This window comes from Camelus bactrianus, chromosome 15 (genome assembly GCF_048773025.1).
Source record: "Camelus bactrianus isolate YW-2024 breed Bactrian camel chromosome 15, ASM4877302v1, whole genome shotgun sequence".
Lineage (NCBI taxonomy): Eukaryota > Metazoa > Chordata > Mammalia > Artiodactyla > Camelidae > Camelus > Camelus bactrianus.
The window spans coordinates 11,225,021-11,246,737 of record NC_133553.1 but is presented as its reverse complement, the minus strand read 5'-3'; the positions used below and the strand labels follow the sequence as shown (position 1 = coordinate 11,246,737).

The 21,717-nt window shown below is 35.9% G+C and overlaps 1 protein-coding gene and 1 long non-coding RNA gene across 9 annotated transcripts in view; one reads left to right on the top strand and one right to left on the bottom strand.

Moving 5' to 3' along the window:
• LOC141573439 (junction-mediating and -regulatory protein-like) overlaps window positions 1-21,717 on the top strand; it is a 189,095-nt gene that overhangs the window by 74,200 nt on the left and 93,178 nt on the right. The gene's annotated exons all lie outside the window — the stretch shown is intronic.
• The window catches only part of LOC141573441 (uncharacterized), a 58,369-nt gene that overhangs the window by 26,850 nt on the left and 9,802 nt on the right, over window positions 1-21,717 (bottom strand). For 6 of the 8 annotated variants that reach the window (XR_012499135.1, XR_012499136.1, XR_012499138.1 and 3 more), the window contains 2 exons: window positions 20,467-20,539; window positions 18,446-19,084 (listed from right to left, as the gene is read on the bottom strand). This is a non-coding gene — a long non-coding RNA (uncharacterized LOC141573441). Of the gene's footprint in view, window positions 1-11,143; window positions 11,240-18,445; window positions 19,085-20,466; window positions 20,540-21,717 lie in introns of all 8 variants that reach the window. The other 2 variants (XR_012499133.1, XR_012499137.1) reach the window with 1 other exon arrangement.

Genomic DNA, 21,717 nt, shown 5'->3' with positions numbered 1-21,717 from the left:
GAATAAGATATCCAAGTACAGGAAGCTCAGAGGGTCCCAAACAGGAAGAACCCAAATAGACCCACAAGAAGACATATTATAATCAAGATGGCCAGAGTCAAGGATTAAGAAATGATTCTAAAGGCAGCAAGAGAAAAGCAAAGAGTAAGTTACAAGGGAACCCCCATAAGGCTCTCAGCTGATTTCTCTACACAAACACTACAGGCCAGAAGGGAGTGGCAAGATATATTCAAAGCCTTGAATGAAAAAAAGATGCAGCCTAGGATACTTTATCCAGCAAGGCTATCCTTGAGGATAGAAGGAGAAATAAAGAGTTTCACAGACAAAAAAAAGCTGCAGGAGTTTAGCAACACTAAACCGATGCTAAATGAAACATTGAAAGGTCTATTCTAAATAGAAAAGCAGCAGGATGCTACAGAAATGAGAAACTCACAACTGGAAAGGTGATAACTCATGAATTACAAATAAAGTAAACATGAAATTATAAAAGAAGACATACAAATCACTGAGAGTGGGAGAGGGAGGCAGGGAAATATAGAATATTTTTTCCTTTATTTTTTAATTTTTTTTCACAGTAGGATGGGTTTGAGATCGTTACTATCAGTTTAATAAAAACAGTTATACTAATGGGTTGATAGATTTACTAAAAGGGGTAACCATAAGCTAAAAACGTACAAGGGATTCACAGAAATTAAATAAAATCCATGATAATACAAAGGAAAATTACCAAACCACAAAAGGAAGAAGAAAGGAACAAAGAGGATATACCAATTCAATTGCAAAGATAAGTTCAAAATGGCAATAAACACACACCTATCATTAATTACTGTAAATGTTAATGGACTAAATGCTTCAGTCAAAAGACATAGAGTGGCAGACTGGATAATAAAGCAAGAACCTTCAATATGCTGCATACAAGAGACCCAATTTAGGGAGAAGGACACATTTAGATTGAGAGTGAAAGGATGGAAAAGGATATTCCATGCAAATGGAAAAGCCAAAAAAGCAGGTGTTGCAGTACTGATTTCAGACAAAATAGACTTTAAAACAAAGGCCATAAAGAAAGATAAAGAAGGACATTTTATAATGATTAAAGGAGTGATACAAGATGAGGTTATTACACTTGTTAATATATATGCACCCAATATAGGAGCACCTAAGTACATACAAGAATTACTAACAGAGATAAAGGGGGATATTGATGGGATTACAATCATAGTTGGGGATTATAACACTGCATTAATATCACTAGACAGATTTTCCAGACAGAAAATAAACAAGGCAATAGAGAAATTAAACAGTTTAATAGAAAAACTAGATTTGGTGGATATTTTCAGAGCATTACACCCCCCAAAAATAGGATATACATTCTTTTCAAGTGCACATGGAACATTTTTCAGGATCGATCATGTACTTGGGCACAAAAGAAACCTCAACAATTTTAAGAAGATAGAAATTATCTCAAGCATTTTTACTGACCACAATGCCATGAAGCTGGAAATCAACAACAGAGAAACAAAGGAGAAAAATGGAAAGCATGCAGATTAAACAATATGTTATTGAAAAAGCAATGGGTCAATGAGGAAATCAAACCTGAAATTAAATAATACCTTGAGACAAATGATAATGAAAGCACAACCACTCAAAACCTATGGGACAAAGCAAAGGCAGTGCTAAGAGGGAAGTTTATAGTGATACAGCCCTTCCTCAGAATACAAGAACAATCTCAAATAAACATCTTAACCCACCACCTGAATGAATTAGAAAAAGAAGAACAAAAAGCCCCAAAAAGCAGCAGAAGGAAGGAAATAATAAAGATCAGAGAGGAATTAAATACAAGAGAGATTAACAGGACCATAGAAAAAATCAACCAAACCAAAAGCTGGTTTTTTGAATAAGTAAATAAAATCGACAAACCTCTGGCCAAACTCACAAGGAAGAAAAAAGAGAGAGCACAAATTAACAAAATAAGAAAGGAAAATGGAGAAATTACAACAAACAAAATAGAAATACAGAATATCATATGAGAATATTATGAAAAATTATATGGAACCAAACTGGATAACCTAGAGGAGATGGACAAGTTTCTGGAAACATACTGTCCACCAAAACTGAATCAAGAAGTATCTGAACAGTTGAACAATCCGATCACTAGAAAGGAAATACAAATAGCAATTAAAAACCTCCCTACAAATAAAAGTCCAGGACCGGATGGCTTTACTGGGGAATTCTACCAAACATACAAAGAAGAACTCATACCAGTCCTTCTCAAACTCTTCCAGAAGATTGAAAAGAATGCAATACTCCCAAACTCATTCTATGAAGCCACCATCACCCTGATACCAAAACCAGGCAAAGACACTACCAAAAAAAGAGAATTATAGGCCAATATCACTGATGAACATAGACTCCAAAATCCTCACCAAAATTTTAGCAAATAGAATCCAACAACACATAAAAAAGATCATATATCATGACCAAGTAGGGTTCATCCCAGGGACACAAGGCTGGTTCAACATATGCAAATCAATCAATGTAATACATCACATCAACAAGAGAAAGGACAAAAACCACATGATCATCTCCATCAATGCAGAAAAAGCATTTGATAAAATTCAACACCCATTTATGATAAAAACTCTCGCCAAAGTGGGTATAGAGGGAACATATCTCAACATAATAAAAGCTATATATGACAAACCTACAGACAGCATAGTACTCAATGGTGAAAAACTCAAAAGCTTCCCACTAATATCTGGGACAAGAAAAGGATGCCCACTATAACCACTCCTATTCAACATAGTCCTGGAAATCTTAGCCACAGCAGTCAGGCAAGAGAAAGAAATAAAAGGGATCGAAATTGGAAAAGAAGGGGTTAAAGTATCATTATACGCTGATGACATGTTACTATATATAGAAAACCCTAAAAGGTCCATACAAAAGCTACTAGAGATGATTGAAGAATTCTACAAGGTAGCAGATTACAAATTTAACATTCAAAAATCAGTTGCATTTCTTTACACTAACGATAAATCAACAGAAAAAGAAGAGTAAAGAAACAATCCCCTTTAAAGTATCACTTAAATTCATAAAATATCTGGGAATAAATCTAACCAAGGAGGTGAAAGAGTTATACACAGAAATCTATAAACCATTGATGAAGGAAATTAAAGAAGACTTTAAAAAATAGAAAGATATTCCATGCTCTTGGATTCGAAGAATCAATATTGTTAAAATGGTCACAGTGCCCAATGCAATCTACAGATTTAATGCAATCCCTATCAAATTACCCAGGACATATTTCACAGAACTAGAACAAAGCATAATAAAATTTATATGGAACCATCAAAGACCTAGAATTGCCAAAGCATTACTGAAGAGAAAGAAAGAGGCTGGAGGAATAACTCTCCCAGACTTCAGACAATACTATAGAGCTACAGTCATCAAGACAGCATGGTATTGGTACCAAAACAAACATATAGACCAATGGAAGATAATAGAGAGCCCAGAAATGAACCCACAAACTTTTGGTCAACTAATCTTCGACAAAGGAGGCAAGAATATACAATGGAATAAAGACAGTCTCTTCAGCAAATGGTGTTGGGAAAACTGGACAGCAGCATGTAAAACAATGAAGCTAGAATACTCCCTTACACCATATACAAAAATCAACTCAAAATGGATCAAAGACTTAAACATAAGACAAGATACAATAAACCTCCTAGAGGAAAACATAGGCAAAACATTATCTGACATACATTTCAAAAATTTTCTCCTAGAAGAAATAAAAGCAAGAATAAACAAATGGGACCTAATGAAACTTACAAGCTTCTGCACAGCAAAGGAAACCGGAAATAAAACAAGAAGAAAACCTACAGAATGGGAGAAAACTTTTGCAAGTGAAACCGACAAAGGCTTGATCTCCAGAATATATAAGCAGCTCATACGACTCAATAAGAAAAAAAAAAACAACCCAATCCAAAAATGGGCAGAAGACCTAAACAAGCAATTCTCCAAGGAAGACATACAAATGATCAAAAAGCACATGAAAAAATGCTCAATATCACTAATTATCAAAGAAATGCAAATCAAAACTGTAATGAGGTATCACCTCACATCAGTCAGAATGGCCGTCATTCAAAAATCCACAAATGACAAATGCTGGGGTCTGTGGAGATAGGGGAACCTTCCTACACTGCTGGTGGGAATGCAGTTTGGTGCAGCCACTATGGAAAACCGTCTGGAGATTCCTTAAAAGACTAGGAATAGACTTACCATATGACCCAGGAATCCCACTCCTGCTCTTGTATCCAGAAGGAAATCTACTTCAGGATGACACCTGCACCCCAATGTTCATAGCAGCACTATTTACAATAGCCAAAGCATGGAAACAGCCTAAATGTCCATAAACATGGCACTTGATAAAGAAGTAGTGGTGTATTTATACAATGGAATACTACTCAGGCATAAAAACCGACAACATAATGCCATTTGCAGCAACATGGATGCTCCTGGAGAATGTCATTCTAAGTGAAGTAAGCCAGAAAGAGAAAGAAAAATACCATATGAGTTCGCTCATATGTGGAATCTAAAAAACAAAAACAAAAACAAACAAACAAACAAACAAAAAGAAAGCATAAATACAGTGCAGAAATAGACTCACAGACAGAGAATACAGACTTGTGTTTGCCAGGGGGGTGGGGGGTGGGAAGGGAGAGACTGGGATTTCAAAATTGTAGAATAGATAAACAAGATTACACTGTATAACACAGAGAAATATACACAAAATTTTATGATAACTCACAGAGAAAAAATGTGACAATGAGTGTGTATATGTCCATGAATGACTGAAAAATTGTGCTGAACACTGGAATTTGACACAACATTGTAAAATGATTATAAATCAGTAAAAAATTTAAAAAAAAAGGTTTACTCTAAATAGAAAATAAGCAGAGGAGAAAGGCACAGATGTTGGAGTTGAAGGACAATTTTACCTCACCCTCTCCCACAAATACACCAAGACTTATATCCAGGAACCCACCCATCCAATCAGAAGAATTGCTGAACTTTGACAGAACATTGCCTTCTTCAAATGACAAAATACTTTGCCAATTAAGTAGGAGAAAAGGAAAAAAAGAAAAAAAGGAAGGGAAAGGAAAATAGTGGGGAACTGGTCCTGCAGGGAGAAAATGGCAAAAGAGAAATAGCTTTCATTTGCTGGGTCTCCTTCACTCCAAAGGAGAGGTCAGTGGGATGGAAGGGGAACTTCCAAGGCTTGGATCTGGATGGAATGGCTTTTGACCGACAGAACTAAGTTAAGTGGGCACAAAGGATCCCTGTAATCCCCAGGCATAGACATCAACCAGCAGGGTTGGGACAGGACAGGCTGCCTGAGCCAGGAAAAGGACAGGGGCCAATTGTACTGAGGCAAGCTTGGGGGACTTCAGTGAGATGTGTGTCATAGCTAGGGGGATATACAGATCAGAAAAGCCTGGGTCCCTCATAAAATACACACACACACACACACACACACAAAGCAACATTGCAGGTGTGCCATAGGGAGAGGGGCACTGTAGCATTTGTCTCGGCAGACCCATGGCACCATTATTGGTGTATCCTTGTGAGAAGAGAGGCAGGGCTTAACAACAACTACCATATTCTCCAGTGTGCAGCTCCCAAGTGAAAGTGGGGTTCAAACCTGAAGCTATACCTACATTTCGGCAACCTCATAGGTAAGAGTGAGATTTGTTTACAGCCCCAGGCAGAGGGAAACTTTCTGCAAAGGTGAATCTGTGGACTCGTGCTTCTAATACAATTGAATAAAAAACAGAGATTTGGCACAGAGCAGGGGCAAGGGCTAGTGAGGCCATTTTCACTGAGCCAGGGACATGACTGGTGGGCCTCTAGAACCAGTGAGTGGAACTCAGGCAGCAGGGTGAGGATAGGGTCGGTGACAACAACAGAACAAAAAGAAGGCCCCACTAAATAGCCAGGGCATGCTCTTGCCACCAGAACACTGGCCACATCCCAAACGAAAGTAATAACAGGCAAAAGGGAAGGAAGGAAGACTTGGCAACTACTCGTAAGTAAGAAAGAACTCTCAACAAAATTATAAGGGCACACAGTCTATAGAGAAATATATCCATATTTTCTTTAATTTTTATTTTTTAATATTTTATTCATTAATTAACTTAAAATTTTTCTTTAAAATATTTTTATTAATTTTTAAAATTGATTTCAATTTGATTTTTATTTGTTTTGTTCTGTTATTGATTATACACTGTTTTCAATTTTTTATTTTACATTTCTTTTTTATAGTTTTATTTCTGCATCCACTTCACATAAATAAATGAATAAATAAAACCTTTCAGGACCAGAGTAGATAACTGATACTTCATAATCCATAGTGCCAGAGAAAGATAAGCAAGATAAAGAAGCAAAGAATCACTCCCAATTAAAAGAACAAGAGAAATTCCCTGAAAGAATAATCAATAAAACAGGCTTTGATAGTCTACTACATCATTATTTCAAAAAGTGACTGATCACAGTACAGAAGGAACTAAAACAAATTGTACATAGAGACAGAGAATATGTCAAAAAAAGAAATTAACACTATAAAGAGGAGCCACATAAAATTGGAAAACCCATTTATTGAAATGAGAGCTAGTGGGCTAGATCATGCAGAGGAACAAATAAGTGACTTAGAAGACCGGAAAACAAAATTACCCAATCAGAACAGCAGAGAGAGAGAGAAATAAAACAATGAAAACAATATAACTGACATATGGTATAATATAAATTGTGTCAATTTATGCATAATTGGGGTCCCAGAAGAAGAAGAATGAGCAAAAGGGATTGAAAAGGCATTTAAAGAAAAAATAACTGAAAACTCCCCAAACCTAAAGAAGCAATCAGATATCCAAGTACAGGAAGCCCAGAGGGTCCAAAACAAGAAGAAACCAAACATAAACACACCAAGGCATACTATAATCAGGATGGCCAGATTTCTACTGAAAGGAAAAAAAAAAAAAACATAATTGGAAAGGTGATAACTACAATGAATAACAACAGGATAAACATGAAATTGTAAGAGAGACGTCGAAATCATTAAGAGTGGAAGAAAGGAGCAAGAAAATTAAGAGTATTTTACTTTTCTTTTTCTGTTTCTTTTTGTTTTTGGCAGGATGGTTTGAACTTATTTCACTATCTGTTTAAAACAAACAGATATAGTAATGGGTTAGTATATGTAAAAACCAGATTAACCACATGACAAAAACTAACAATGGAGACACACACAAAATAAAACAGAGATAATACAAGGAAAATTATCAAACCACAAAAAGAAAAAGAAAGAAACAAAGAAGAAATACCAAATCAACTGCAAAACTAAGTTCAAAATGGCAATAAATACAAGTCTATCAATTCTTACTTTATAATGTCAATGGACTAAATGCTCCAATCAAAAGGCAGAGTGGTATATTGGAAAATAAAACAAGAACATACAATATGCTGTATACAAGAGACACACTTTAGGGAGAAGAAGAGACATACATTGAGAATGAGAGGATTGAAGATGATATTCCATGCAAATGGAAAAAAAAAAACAAAGTAGGAGTAGCAATACTGATTACAGACAAAATAACTTAAAAACTAAAGACATAAATAAAGATAAACAGGGCACTATATAATGATTGAAGACAAAATGCAAGATGAGGATAATATACATGTTAACATATAAGAACAAAACATAGGAGAACCTAAATACATAAAGTGAATACTAACAAATATAAAGAGAGAAATCTATGGGAACACAATCATAGTAGGAGATTTTAACACCCCATTCACATCACTTGACAGGTTTTCCTGACAGAAAGATAAAGGCAAAACAGCAACTAAATGATACAATAGAACAATTAGACTTGGTTGATATTTTCAGAATATTATATCCCCCAAAATTACAATATACATCCTTTCCAGTGCACATGGAACACTTTCTAGGATGGATCATGCTCTTGGGCACAAAAGAAGACTCAACAATTTTAAGAAGATAGTAATTATTTTAAGCATTTTTTTCTGAACTCAATTCCGTGAAACTAGAAATCAACTACAGCAAAACATAGGAGAAAAAAATGACAGCATGATGATTAAACAACATGATACTAAGAAACCAATAGGTCAGTGTTAAATTCAAAGAAGAAATTAAAAATTACTTGGAGACAAATGACAAAAATCACAACCACACAAATTCTATGGGATGTAGCAAAAGCAGTCCTAAGAAGAAAGTTCATTGCAATAAAGGCCTTCCTCAAAAAAGATAAACAATCTGAAATAAGCAACCTAACCAACCAACTAAAAGAATTAGAAAAAGAAGAGCAAACAAAACCTAAACTCAGCAGAAGGAAGAAAACAATAAAGATCAGGGAGGAAATAAATAAAATAGAGATTTAAAAAATCAATAGAAAAAGTCAATCAAACGAAGAGATGGTTTTTTGAAAGAGTAAATAAAACTGACAAACCTCAGGCTTAGCTCACAAAGAAGAGAAAAGACAGAGCACAAATAATCAAAATAAGAAAGGAAAATGGAGAAATTACAACAAATACCACAGAAGTTCAAAATATCATATGAGAATACTGTGAACAACTTTATGGAAAATAAATGAATAACCTTGAAGAAATGGACAAGTTTCTGGAAATATACAGTCCACAAAGACTGAATCAAGAAGAAATTGAACACTAGGACAAACTGATCACTAAAAATGAAATTGAATAAGTATTAAAAAAAAACAGAGTATTTAGATAATCTCAGAATATTTACATAATCTCAAATTAATAGATGCTAAAAAAAGTGGGTGAAATTTTGATGAAGAACAGAATATTTACATAATCTCAAGTTACTGGTTAGTCACAAAGGGAAAAAAGAACTTTATAGGGAAGAAAACTAATAGACACCACCTAATGAAGTGATGAACTTAGCATCACCCATAAATGGAAAAACTGACATCTTGTGCCATCTAAAATAACACCTTGGGAGGAACATAGCATCACTGATACCTGTTGTGCTCCTGCTAAGAATACATGACATGGAACTATTCATGAGGCAATATCAGAAAAATATAAAATGGACACTGTAAAATTAATGACATATGTTCTTCAAAAATCATAAGATCATGAAAGAAAAGAAATGCTGAATATTGTTCCATACTAAAGGAGAATAAAAGTACAAATCAAATGAATACTATTTTTCAATATCTGAGCACAGATATTAGATATTATAGATATAATATTAGACATTATAACTCTTATACGAACAAAAAATCATGATTAAAATTTTAAAGGAAGATATGCAAATGTCTCATCCAATAGAAAATAATAAGAGAGAACTTACTTTAAAAAAAAGGAATGGAAAACCTGAAGTTGAAAAGTATAACTGAATTTAAAAACTTGCCAGAGAAATGATAATGCCAAGAGAATGACAGAGAAGACACTTACTTGGAGAAAATATTTTCAAAAGGCACATCTGATAAAGGACTGTTATCTTCAATATACACAAAACACTTAAAACTCAACAGTGAAACAAAAATACCTGATTAAATGTAGTCAAAAGTCATTAACAGACATCTCACCAAAGAAAATACACAGAAGGCAAATAAGCATATCAAAAAATGTTCCACATCATATGTCATTAGGCAAATGGAAACAAACATATCTGAACACCCCAAATTCAGGACACTGACAACACCAAACCCTGGTGAGTATGTGGATCTATAGCACTTCTTATTCACTGCTGATGGGGATGCACGATGGTAGGGAATCTGTGGAAGACAGTTTGGCATCTTCTTAAAAAGCTAAACACTCATGCACAATATAATCCAGCAGTTGCACTCCTTGGTATTTACCCGAAGGAGTTGAAAATTTATGTTCACACAAAAAACAATATATAGATGTTTAGAACAGCTTTATCCATCATATCCAAATCTTGGGAGCAACCAAGATGCTCTTCATTAGGTAATGTGTAAATAAACTGTGGTACAGCTGGACAATAGAATAATATTCTATCCTAAAAACAAATGAGCCATCAAGGTATGAAAAGACATGGAAGAAATTTGAATGCCTGTTTTTTTTTTTTTAATGCCTATTAGTATGTGAAAGAAGCCAATCCGAAAAGGCTACATATTGTATGATTTCAACTATGTGACATCCTAGAAAAGGCAAAACCATATGGACAGTAAAAAGATTGGTGGTTGCCAGCGATTTTGGGTAGGAGAGCTGAATAGACAAGCAATGAAGATTTTGAAGCTGGTGAAAATACTCCATTTGATACTATAATAACGGATGTATGTCATTACACATTTGTCCAAATCCACAGAATACACAACAAGAGTGAAACTAAATAAAAACCATGAGCTTCAGGAGATAAAGATGTGTCATTATTTGTTCATCAACAGTAACAGATAGAAACGTCCCCCACCAAAGTGGCCTAAAAGGGAAGGCTGTGCAAGTATGGGGACAGAGCATATGGGCAGTCTCTGTACCTTCCTCTCAGTTTTGATGTGAACGTTAAACTGCTCTTGGAAAACATCTATTTAAAGTTTTACTAGTAATAACCACAGAGAATCTATGCTTTGCAGGAAAAGCAGTCCTAGGATGGAAGCTTATAATAATACAGGACTTCCTCAAAAAAGAAGAACAATCTCAAATAAACATTCTAACCTACTAGCTAAAAGAATTAGAAAAACCAAGAGCAAACAAAAGCAAGTCAGCAGAAGAAAGAAAATAAGAAAGATCACATAGGAAATAACTAAAGATTAAAAAACAATGGAAAAAATCAATCAAACCAAGAGCTGGTTTTCTGAAAGAGTAAACAAAATTGACACATCTTTGGCCAAGCTCATGAAGAAGAGAAAAGAGAGCAGAAATAAACAAAATAAGAAAGGAAAATGGAGAAATTACAAACAATACCACAAAATACAAAATGTCATATGAGAATACTATGAACAACTATAAGGACACAAAATGGATAACCTAGAAGAAATGGACAAGTTTCTGGAAACATAGAGTCCACCAAGACTGAATGAAGAAGAAATTGACCACTTGAACAAACCAATCAGGAGAAATCAAATTGAATTAGAAATAAAAGGCTTACCTAGAAACAAAAGTCCAGGACCAGAAGGCTTCACTGAGGAATTCGACCAAACATACAAAGAACTCATAACAGTCCTTCTCGAACTCTTCCAGTAGACTGAAAAAGAAGAGTACCCCCAAACTCATTCTATGAAGCCACCATTATCCTGATACCAAAAGCAAAGGTACTACAAAAAAACAAAATTACATACTAATATCACTGGTGATCATAGATGCAAAACTCCTCAACAAAATATTAGCAGAGTCCAACAGCACATAAAAGAGATCATACACCATGATCAATTTGGATTCATCCCAGGAACACAAGGATGATGCACCATACATGAATCAATCAATGTAATGCATCACAACAAGAGAAAAAAAAAAAAACAAAACACAGACACGCACAATCATCTCAATAGATGCAGAAAAAGCATTTGATAAAATTCCACAGTAATTTATGATAAAACACATTACCAAAGTGGTTATAGAAGGAACAAATCTCAACATAATAAAAGCTTTTTTTAACTTTTAAAAATTGAGTTATAGTCATTTTACAATGTTGTGTCACATTCCAGTGTAGAGCACAATTTTTCAGTTATACATGAACATACATATATTCATTGTCACATTGTTTTTTGCTGTGAGCTTCCAGAAGATCTTGTATATATTTCCCTGTGCTATACAGTATAATCTTCATAAAGGACAAGGTTGTCACTCTCACCACTTGTATTCAATATAGTCTTGGAAGCCCTAGCCACAGCAATCAGGTAAGAAAAGAGAAATAAAAGGGATCCAAATAGGAAGAGGAAGAGATAAAATTGTGACTATATGCAGATGACATGATACTGTATACAGAAAAATTTTAAAGTTTCACACAAAACTAAAACTAATAAAAGAATTTGGCAAGGGAGCAGATACAAGGTTAATGCACAAGAATTGGTTGCATTTCTTTATACTAATAATGAATCATCAGGAAAAGTATGTAAAGAAACACTCCCTTTTAAAATAGCACCCAAAGTAATAAAATATCTAATAATAAATTTAATCAAGGTGGTGAAAGTGTTATAAATGAAAAACAATGAAACTTTGATTAAGGAGATTAAAGAAAACCTGAAAAAATGGAAAGATATCCCATGCACCTGCCCAAGGCAATTTACAGATTTAATGCAACCTGTATTAAATTTCCTAGGACATGCTGCACAGAAATAAAACAAACCATATTAAATTTTATATGGTATCACAAAAGACACAAAATTGCCAAGGCATTGCTGAAGAAAAAGACTAAGGCTGGGGAAATAATCCTCCCAGATTTCAGAAAATACTACAAGCTACAATAATCAAAACAGCATAGTATTAGTACAAAAATAGAAATACGGATCAATGGAACAGGGTAGAAATCCCAGAAATAAACCCAGAAAATTTTGGTCAATTAATCTTCAACAAAGGTGGCAAGAACATACAACAGAATAAACAGAGTCTCTTCAGCAAATGGTGTTGGAGAAACTGGAGAGCATCATATAAATCAATGACGTTAGAATACTCACTTACATGATACACAAAAATAAATGCAAAATGGATTAAAAACTAAAACATAAGACAAGACACAGTAAACTTCCTAGATGAAATCATAGGCAAATCATTATCTCACATACATCTCAACAATGTTCTACAAGGGCAGTCTACCAAAACAATAGAAATAAAAGTAAAACTAAGCAAGTGGGATATAATTAAACTTACGAGCTTTTGTACAGCAAAGGAAACCATAAACAAAACAAATCAGCAACCTATGGAATGGGAGAAAATATTTGCAAAAGATGAAACTGACAATGGCTTGATCTCCAGAATATATAAACAGCTCATATGACTTAATAAGAAAAACAAACAACCCAATCCCAAAATGAGCAGAAGACCTAAACAAGCAATTCTCCAATGAAGACATATAAATGCCCAATAGGCTCATGAAAAAATGCTTAATATCACTAATTATCAGAGAAATGTAAATCAAAACTACAATGAGATATTATCTCACACTAGTCATAATGGCCATCATTCAAAAGTCCACAAATGAAAAATGCTGGAGGGGGTGTGGAGAAAAGAGCACCCTAATACACTGTTGGTGTCAATGCAGTTTGGTGCAGCCATTGTGGAAAACAGTATAAAGATTCCTAAAAAGACAAAAAATACAAATAACTTATAATGCAGCAATCCCACTCCTGGACAATTATCCAAAGGGAACGCTAAATCAAAAATACGTCTACACATCCTACAGCCAGCATAGTACTCAATGGTGAAAAACTCAAAATCTTCCCACTAAAATCTGGAACAAGACACCGTTACCCACTATCACCACTCCTATTCAATGTAGTCTTGAAAGTCCTAGCCACAGCAATCAGGCAAGAGAGAGAAATAAAAGGGATCCAAATTGGAAAAGACGTAAAAGTGTTACTATATGCAGATGACATGATATTATATATAGAAAACCCAAAAACTACTAGAAATAATCACAGAATTCAGCAAGATAGCAGGTTACAAGACTAGCATTGAAAAATAAATTTCATTTATTTACACTAATGATGAATCAACAGAAAAAGAATATAAAGAATCAATCCCCTTTAAAATAGTCCCCAAAGTAATAAAATACTGAGAAGTAAATCTAACCAAGGAAGTGAAAGACTTTTACACAGAAAACTATAAAACACTGATGAAGGAAATTAAATAAGACTTTAAAAAAATGGAAAGATATCCCATGCTCCTGGATTGGAAGAATCAATATTGCTGAAATGGTCATATGCCCAAGGCAATCTACATATTTAAGGTGATCCCTATCAATTTACCCAGGACATATTTCACAGAAGTAGAACAAATCATAATAAAATTTACATAATCTTGTTTAATAAAAGCTATTTTTGACAAACCTACGGCTAGCACAATACTCAATGGTGAAAAATTGAAAACCTTCCCACAAATATCTGGATTGCACTTGGACCAAGAAAAAAATTAAGAAGGACATGATTAAAACAGCTGGTACAATTTGAATATGAACTGTGGCATACATAATAATACTGAATCAGTATTAAGTATCCTATTTTGATAAATATATTGTGATTGCATAAGAGAAAATCTATATCTTTAAAAATAGTCACTGAATTTGAGACATGATTTCTGTAAATTATACTCAGATCATTCAGAAATAGATATGACCAGGAGTGGATCCTGTGGTAAGTCTATTTTCAGTTTTTTGAGACATCTCCATACTGTTTTCCATAATGGCTGCACCATGCATATGATCTAGCACTCCCACTCCTGGGCATATATCCAGAGGGAACCCTAAACTGAAAAGATACATGCACCCCAATGTCCATAGCAGCACAAAATACAATAGCCAAGACATGAAAACAACCTAAATGTCCATTGACATATGACACTATAAAGAAGCGGTGTTATATTTATACAATGGAATACTATTCAGCCATAAAAAAGAATAAAATCATAACATGGATGGATCTAGAGATCATCATTCTAAGTGAAGTAAGCCAGAAAGAGAAAGAAAATATATGGTATCACTTATATATGAAATCTAAAAAATGAAAGAAAAGGAAGACAATAATGAACTCATCTACAAAGTAGAAACAGACTCACAAGCATAGTAAATATTCTTATGGTTACTGGGTGAAAGCGAGTGGGAAGGGATAAATTTGTCAGTTTGTGATTTGCAAATGTGGGCCACAATATATAAAAACTGGATTAAAAAAACAATTTTCTTCTGTATAGCACAGGGATCTTTAACTCCTTCTGCTTCTTTTCCAATTTGGATCTCTTTTATTTCTTTTTCTTTCCTGAGTGCAGTGGCTAGGACTTCCAAGATTATGTTGAATAGAAATGGTGAGAGTGGACAACCTTGAATTTTCCCAGATTTTAGTAGGAAGGTTTTCAGCATTTCCCATTGAGTTCTATGCTGGCTATAAGTTTGTCATAAACAGCTTTTGTTATGTTGAGATATGTTCCCTATAAGCCCACTTTGGTGAGAACTTTTATCATAAATTGGCATTGAATTTTATCAAATGCTTTTTCTGCATCTATTAAACTAAAAGAAGAAATTATATGGAACCACAAAAGACCTAGAATTGCCAAAGAATTACTGAAGAAAAAGAAAAGTGGCTGGAGGAAAAACTCTCCCAGACTTCAGACAATACTACAGAGCTACACTAATCAAGATAGCGTGGTATTGGTACAAAAACAGATATATGGAGCATTGGAACAGAATAGAGAGCCCTGAAATGAACCCACAAAATTTTGGTCTACTAATTTTCAACAAAAGAGGCAAGAATATTCAATGGAATCAAGAGAGTCTCTTCAGCAAATGGTGTTTGGAAAACTGGACAGCAGCACATAAAACAATAAAGCTAGAACTCTACCTTACACCATACACAAAAATAAACTCAAAATTAATCAAAGACTTAAACATAAGACATGATAAAATAAACCTCCTAGAGGAAAATGTAGGCAAAACATTATCTGATATACATCTGAAAAATATTCTCCTAGAAAAGTGAACCCAAGCAATAGAAATAAATGAAAGAATAAACAAATGGAACCTAATAAAATTTACAAGCTTCTGCACAGCAAAAGAAACCGTAAGTAAAATAAAACGACAACCTAGGGAATGGGAAAAACATTTTTGCAAATGAAATTGACAAATGCTTGATCTCCAGAATATATAAGCAGCTCAACAATTTAATAAAAATAAAAACAAACAAACCAATCCAAAATGGGCAGAAGACCCAAATAAGCAATTCTCCAAGGAAGGCATGCAAATGATCAATAGGTATATGAAAAAATGCTCAATATCACTAATTATCAGAGAAACGCAAATCAAAACTAAAATGAGGTATTACCTCAAACAAGTCAGAATGGCAATCATTCAAAAGTTCAAAAATGACAAACGCTGGAGAGGCTGTGGAGAAAAGGGAACCCTCCTACACTGCTGGAGAGAATGCAGTTTGGTGCAGCCACTGTGGAAAACAGCATGGAGATTCCTAAAAAGATTAGGAATAGACCTAACATATGACCCAGGATAACACATCTGGACAAATATACAGAAGGAACCCTACTTCAAAATGAAACTTGCACCCCAATGTTCATAGCAGAATTATTTACAATAGCCAAGGCATTGAAAGAGCCTAAACGTCCATCAACAGATGACTGGATAAAGCAAATGTGGTATATTTATAAAATGGAATACTATTAAGACATAAAATCCGACAACATAATACCATGTGAAGCAACATGGATGTTACTGCAGAATACCATTCTAAGTGGATTAAGCCAGAAAGAAAAAGAAAAATACCATATGAGATCACTCATATGTGGAAATATATATATATATTTATATATAAATAACAGAGACAGACACATAGACATAGAATACAAATTTCTGGACAAAGGGGAATGAGGGTGGGAAAGGACTGGGATATCCAAATGTAGAAAATATATCCAAGATTGTACTGTGTACAACACAGAAATATATACATGATTTTGTGCTGGCTGACAATGAAGAGTAGTGACAATGAATGTATATATGCCCATGCATAACAGAAAAACTGTGCTCTACACTGGAATATGAAACAAAATTACAAAATGATTAAGAATCAATAATAAGTTAAAAACAAAAAGAAATTTGATGGGTAAGATAATAGCACAGTGAAAGACAGGAATTGGCAGACTAGATAATGAAGAGGGACTTGAAAGTGTTTGAGAAGACACGAGAACACAAAACCGCCAGAAAAAGATGATATCGAAAATCAAGTGAAAACCAATAAAAACATTGCTGTTGAAACCTGGGAAAAGACAAAGGATGCAAGACTAGGACATATAGGATTCCCAGATGAAAAAGAAAGATAATAAAAGAAAAAATAAAAAAGGTCAGAAAAGGTATTCAAAAAAAATCAGACTGAAATTTGCTGAAAGCCAAGAAACAATCATCTATACAAAACCAGGAAGCACACATCATCCAAAGCAGACGAAATCATAATAGTCCTAGAAGTAGCAGTGTTGTCATTCAAATCATCAAAGCTCATGATCAAACCCAATGATTGTAAATGCACTTAGAGAATAACAACATAGTCATAACAGAACCTTCAGAGGGGTTTCAGCTGATATCTCGACAGAAACATTGCAGGACAGGAAGCAGGGCAAAGACATAGACCAAAACCTGAATTAGAAAAAGCTGCAATCCAGGGTAGCCAGCGCAACAAGGCCTAAATGTACAATAACGGCAGAGGTAAAGAACTTCACAGACTGGCAAAACTAAAAAGATTTCAGCAGTTGAAAACTTATCCTAAAAGAAAGATTGAGAATTCTACCCTGAATAGAAAACAAGAAAGATGGTCTGGAAATAAGAAAACCATCATTGGAAAGGCAAGAAGTGCAATCAGTTTCAAAGAATAAACAAAAGGTGGGCAAAAGGGACGTCAAAATCCTAAAGATGGGAGTAGGAAGCAGGAAAACATAGGTGATTTTCAGCACTTTATTTGTGAATCAGCTTATATGATTCTCTGAAGCAAACGGAGAGATACATGGCATAATGTGTTTGCAAAACAAACAAAAAACAAACAAACAAACACCAGAAGCGTACGGTTGACTGACATATCTGAAGGAATCAAGATAATTCACAAGAAAATACTCAAGGTGATGTCAAGGATCATTCAGCAAGCATTGACACAGTATCGATGCTTGCATGTACACAACACATTTGTATTTAGAAAACAGATGAGTGCATTAATATTTATAAATATTGATTCATAAGAGAACATTGTAACCTAACCCAAATGCCTATTTTCAATAAAATGGATGCATAGTCCATGATATAGTCTTACAAGCCTTCCAACAGTTTGAATTAATGGCATATTCCACCCTACGAAGAGAATAAATGGCATATGCATAATACAAAGAAATTTAGCTCTGCAAAACTGTACTAAGAGCAAAAGAGACAGACAGTAAAATGTACATTGGGATTTTTTTCATTTCATGGAAATTCAGCCCCCATGAAACAAATGGATCCGTGTTCTGAGAGTGTGGGTGTTTCAGCAGAAATGCAACAGACAGATATGCATTCTGGGTGAATGGATGTTATGCAAACATAAGATTCCTATAGTGGGTCTTTGGGTACTGTTAACTGTTAAAAAGGTTAAGGACGTGTGAATCCATAAACTTAACATGGACACACTTCCCTCCGTTTGTACTGTGTATAGAGAACTGCACAAAAGTAAAGAGGGAAGGAAATAAAGGACCATGGGATGCTAATGGAGAGAATTACACTTACCTTAGGAACCTCTCGTCTGATGAAGCTCCTCCCCCAACACAGACAAGATGCAGCAACCCCTGGGGAAGGCAGTTACCACTTAAAATCCAGGTGGAATGTAGGTTTGTCCCACGTGGCTTGTTGTGGCTGGTGGATCCAAGGTAACTGGGCAGAACACTGTGGTTGGATCACTGTCATGGAGGGGCTGCTGCCCTCTGTGAAACTTGGGTTATGTCTCCTTTTTAGGAAGCTGTGTATGTTCGAGATACTGCTGCTGCCCAATGGCCTGAGTTCATAGGTCAATTTCCAGAAACTGGAAGGGCAGACAGTGGAAGTTCTGCCTGTCTTCAGCTTACTGGTGAGGCTCTGAGGTACTTTCAGGCTTGCCCACTCCTGTAGAAGTTGACTTTATAGGAGGCACGAAGAGAAGTTGGCAGAAGAGCTGACTGCACGGATTGTGTAGAGATGCGAACACATTGATGAGAGTTGTTCTGCTACAATGGAGAATACTGGCATGGAGACTTCTGTACAGAATACCAGGCTCGAAAGACATTCATGAGACATATTGAGCCTCACTGATACTGGCAGAAATCTGTGGAGGGTCAACGTGCACTTGAGGAAAGTATTCAATTCACTGCTCCAAGAACAGGTCCAAGATTGCTGCCGTCAAAAACAGAAGAGATGTCAGATATGATGAAAGCGCTCCTGTTCTTTGAAGAGGTCATGAGAATCCACATGTCCCAAGGCACAATTACAAACCACACAGACCACCAAGCACCAAGCCCAGTAAGCCTTTTCCCAGGGTTGGGCCTAGTATCAAGCACTTGCTCTTCCCTCCCCCCAAGTCAGACATCCATTTCAAAGGATCAGCACCTGAGCTGCAATGAAGCCATTAGAAGCAGAGCAAGCCCCTCCTAGATTCAGAGTTCCTCCACCTTCACATTCTGTGCACAAGAGTGAAATCCTCCATAGTCAATTACTCTCGACAATAACAGACTGGAATTCAATTCATAGCTCACACCATGAAATTATGACTTTCCCCTAGATTCAGCAAATCCTGGTGTTATGTCTTCTATGGAATGAAGGGAGTGTGGTAAGTGAATGGATTCTTTGACAAAACTTGAATACGTAATAGGCCTCAGTATTTCAAGAGAGTACAGGTTACGATTTAAAGTCAGTTTTTGAAATGAACTGTAAAAGTCGCCATAAAGATGTAGGGACATATGTTTTGTGGATTGTCTTTTCCCTTCAGTCAAATCCCAAGTGCAGGGTATCATGGGGTGCAGTCTTGGATGGGTTAAATTGCTTTACAAAAAATGATCAGAAGATTAAACTTTCTCATCATTGATAGAAGTGCACCTGATTCTCCATAGACTAGCAAGGCTGCAGTAGTGTTCTCATAGCTATAATGCCTCTAGTTGTGATTGGAACCAAGCCTGCATGTAAATATGTTGTTTGGTTTTCCTTGTGTTTTCCTAGATAGAAATGGTACTTCTTGAAATGCCAACTTTGGCCAGTATGTGTCATTGGGAGGAACGGTCACCACATGAACAAGGGAAATCTAGGGTGGGGGAAATATCATTGCTCCAATACTTATTGCATGGTTCCTGCTGTTGATGAAGGCATCAACATTAAAGGGTTCGCCTGTCCCCTTCATCACTTTGGACTGCTATTTTACATTCTTTCTCTCTATTTTTTCTCGTAGAGCTGACAAATTGGCACCTGAAAATCACAACTCTGGTTTGTATCTATATTCAGTATGTTTTGAAAATTAACATTATTTTCATACAAATCCCAAAATATGTAAATCAATTCCATTAACTTTTGAAAGACTGCAACTGAGGTATCAACAAAATGGCAATACTGGAGTCTTCGGGTAAACCCTCCCAATATGGCTGTACAGATAAAAAAGCTAAGCAAGAATCATATGTCTGTGAGTTATGTCTGGAAAGTGATGATTTATCAATGTCCAGCTGGCAGAGTACCAGTGCAAACTTCGCTCACTCGCTGCCATGTAGAAAGCAAGATTAATATGGACTCACCCAGCCCTTGGCTCAGGACAGTTGCCGAACAGTGGTCTCTTTCTTCCAAACACAGAAAGAGGCCTCACAAAACCTGGAAGGAGGAGAAGGCAAAGTAGAGAATGGAAATCAGTGCAGGACCAGACATCTGGTGAAGGAGTAGCAAAGGTGAAACTCTGTTTTACTTGGATGCACACTCTCAAGCGGACAGGACAAATGGGATTGAATGCACGGCACTGAGTGTTAGAAGAGTGCACAGCAGATGCTTGGCTGACATAACTCAAAGAGATCATCACACAATAGCCCCACAATTGATTTCCAGACCAAGATCCGAGCTGCCAAATTTTAGCTAGCAGAGGCTGCGCAAGATGAGGGACAGGGCTTTGGATGATGGCATACTTTGAGTGTCAGTGATCTTGAGGGTTTTGTGGTAATTGGTTGGTACTATCAAGAGAGCAAACCGGCCTGGGACCCCAATGGGAAAGCAAACACACTGGCGTGCAAGGTTGAGTTTATTGAAATGTCCCATGGACGCATCCACTGCATATGCAGGCCCAGGGACCAATTTGGCATTTTGCTAATCGCATATGTGTGGTGCTCAATTAGAGCGATCATGCATGTGGTCTGAGTTTTCCTGGGGGCCATGTGGTTGAAATAAGAATCCAAGGCCATAGGATCTGCCACTTTCATAGGCAGGACTGGGATAAGGGTTTGGTACGTGGCAGAAGATGCAGGACAGCTCTGTGGTAGCCTTCATGGTCCAATGCCACAAAGATGAGAGAAAAAAGAACAGTGGTCTAAGTCCCCAGCGTGAGATGTTGAAGCATTTCCTTCAGCATAATGTGCCAAATGCAAATGCTACATTTGGAATGGCACTGACATGGTATGGCAACGAGGACACAAAGATGGGGCTGTGCGATGATTGCAGTAGGCCCTGATTCATTACCCTCATAGAAATGTTTCCACAGGTGTTTCTGTATACAGAGAAGCTCTGGGAAGATCTAATATTGGGACATTCCCATGGCAATAGAAAGGACAAGCGCACTGTCATAATTGTGTTTTGGAAACACTCCAAAATGACACACAGCAGCCTGCAGAGCAGAAACCCATTAGAAGCTTTGTTTCCACAAGAGGTAGGGTCCTGTGCACTTTCAGAGCTGTGACAAGTGTAATAAAAATGAGGTTCTACTAAACGACAAAGGTAGGGTTTGTTCATCACAACTGCAACACCAGCAATTAGATTTATACCACACAACACACACAGGAAAATGA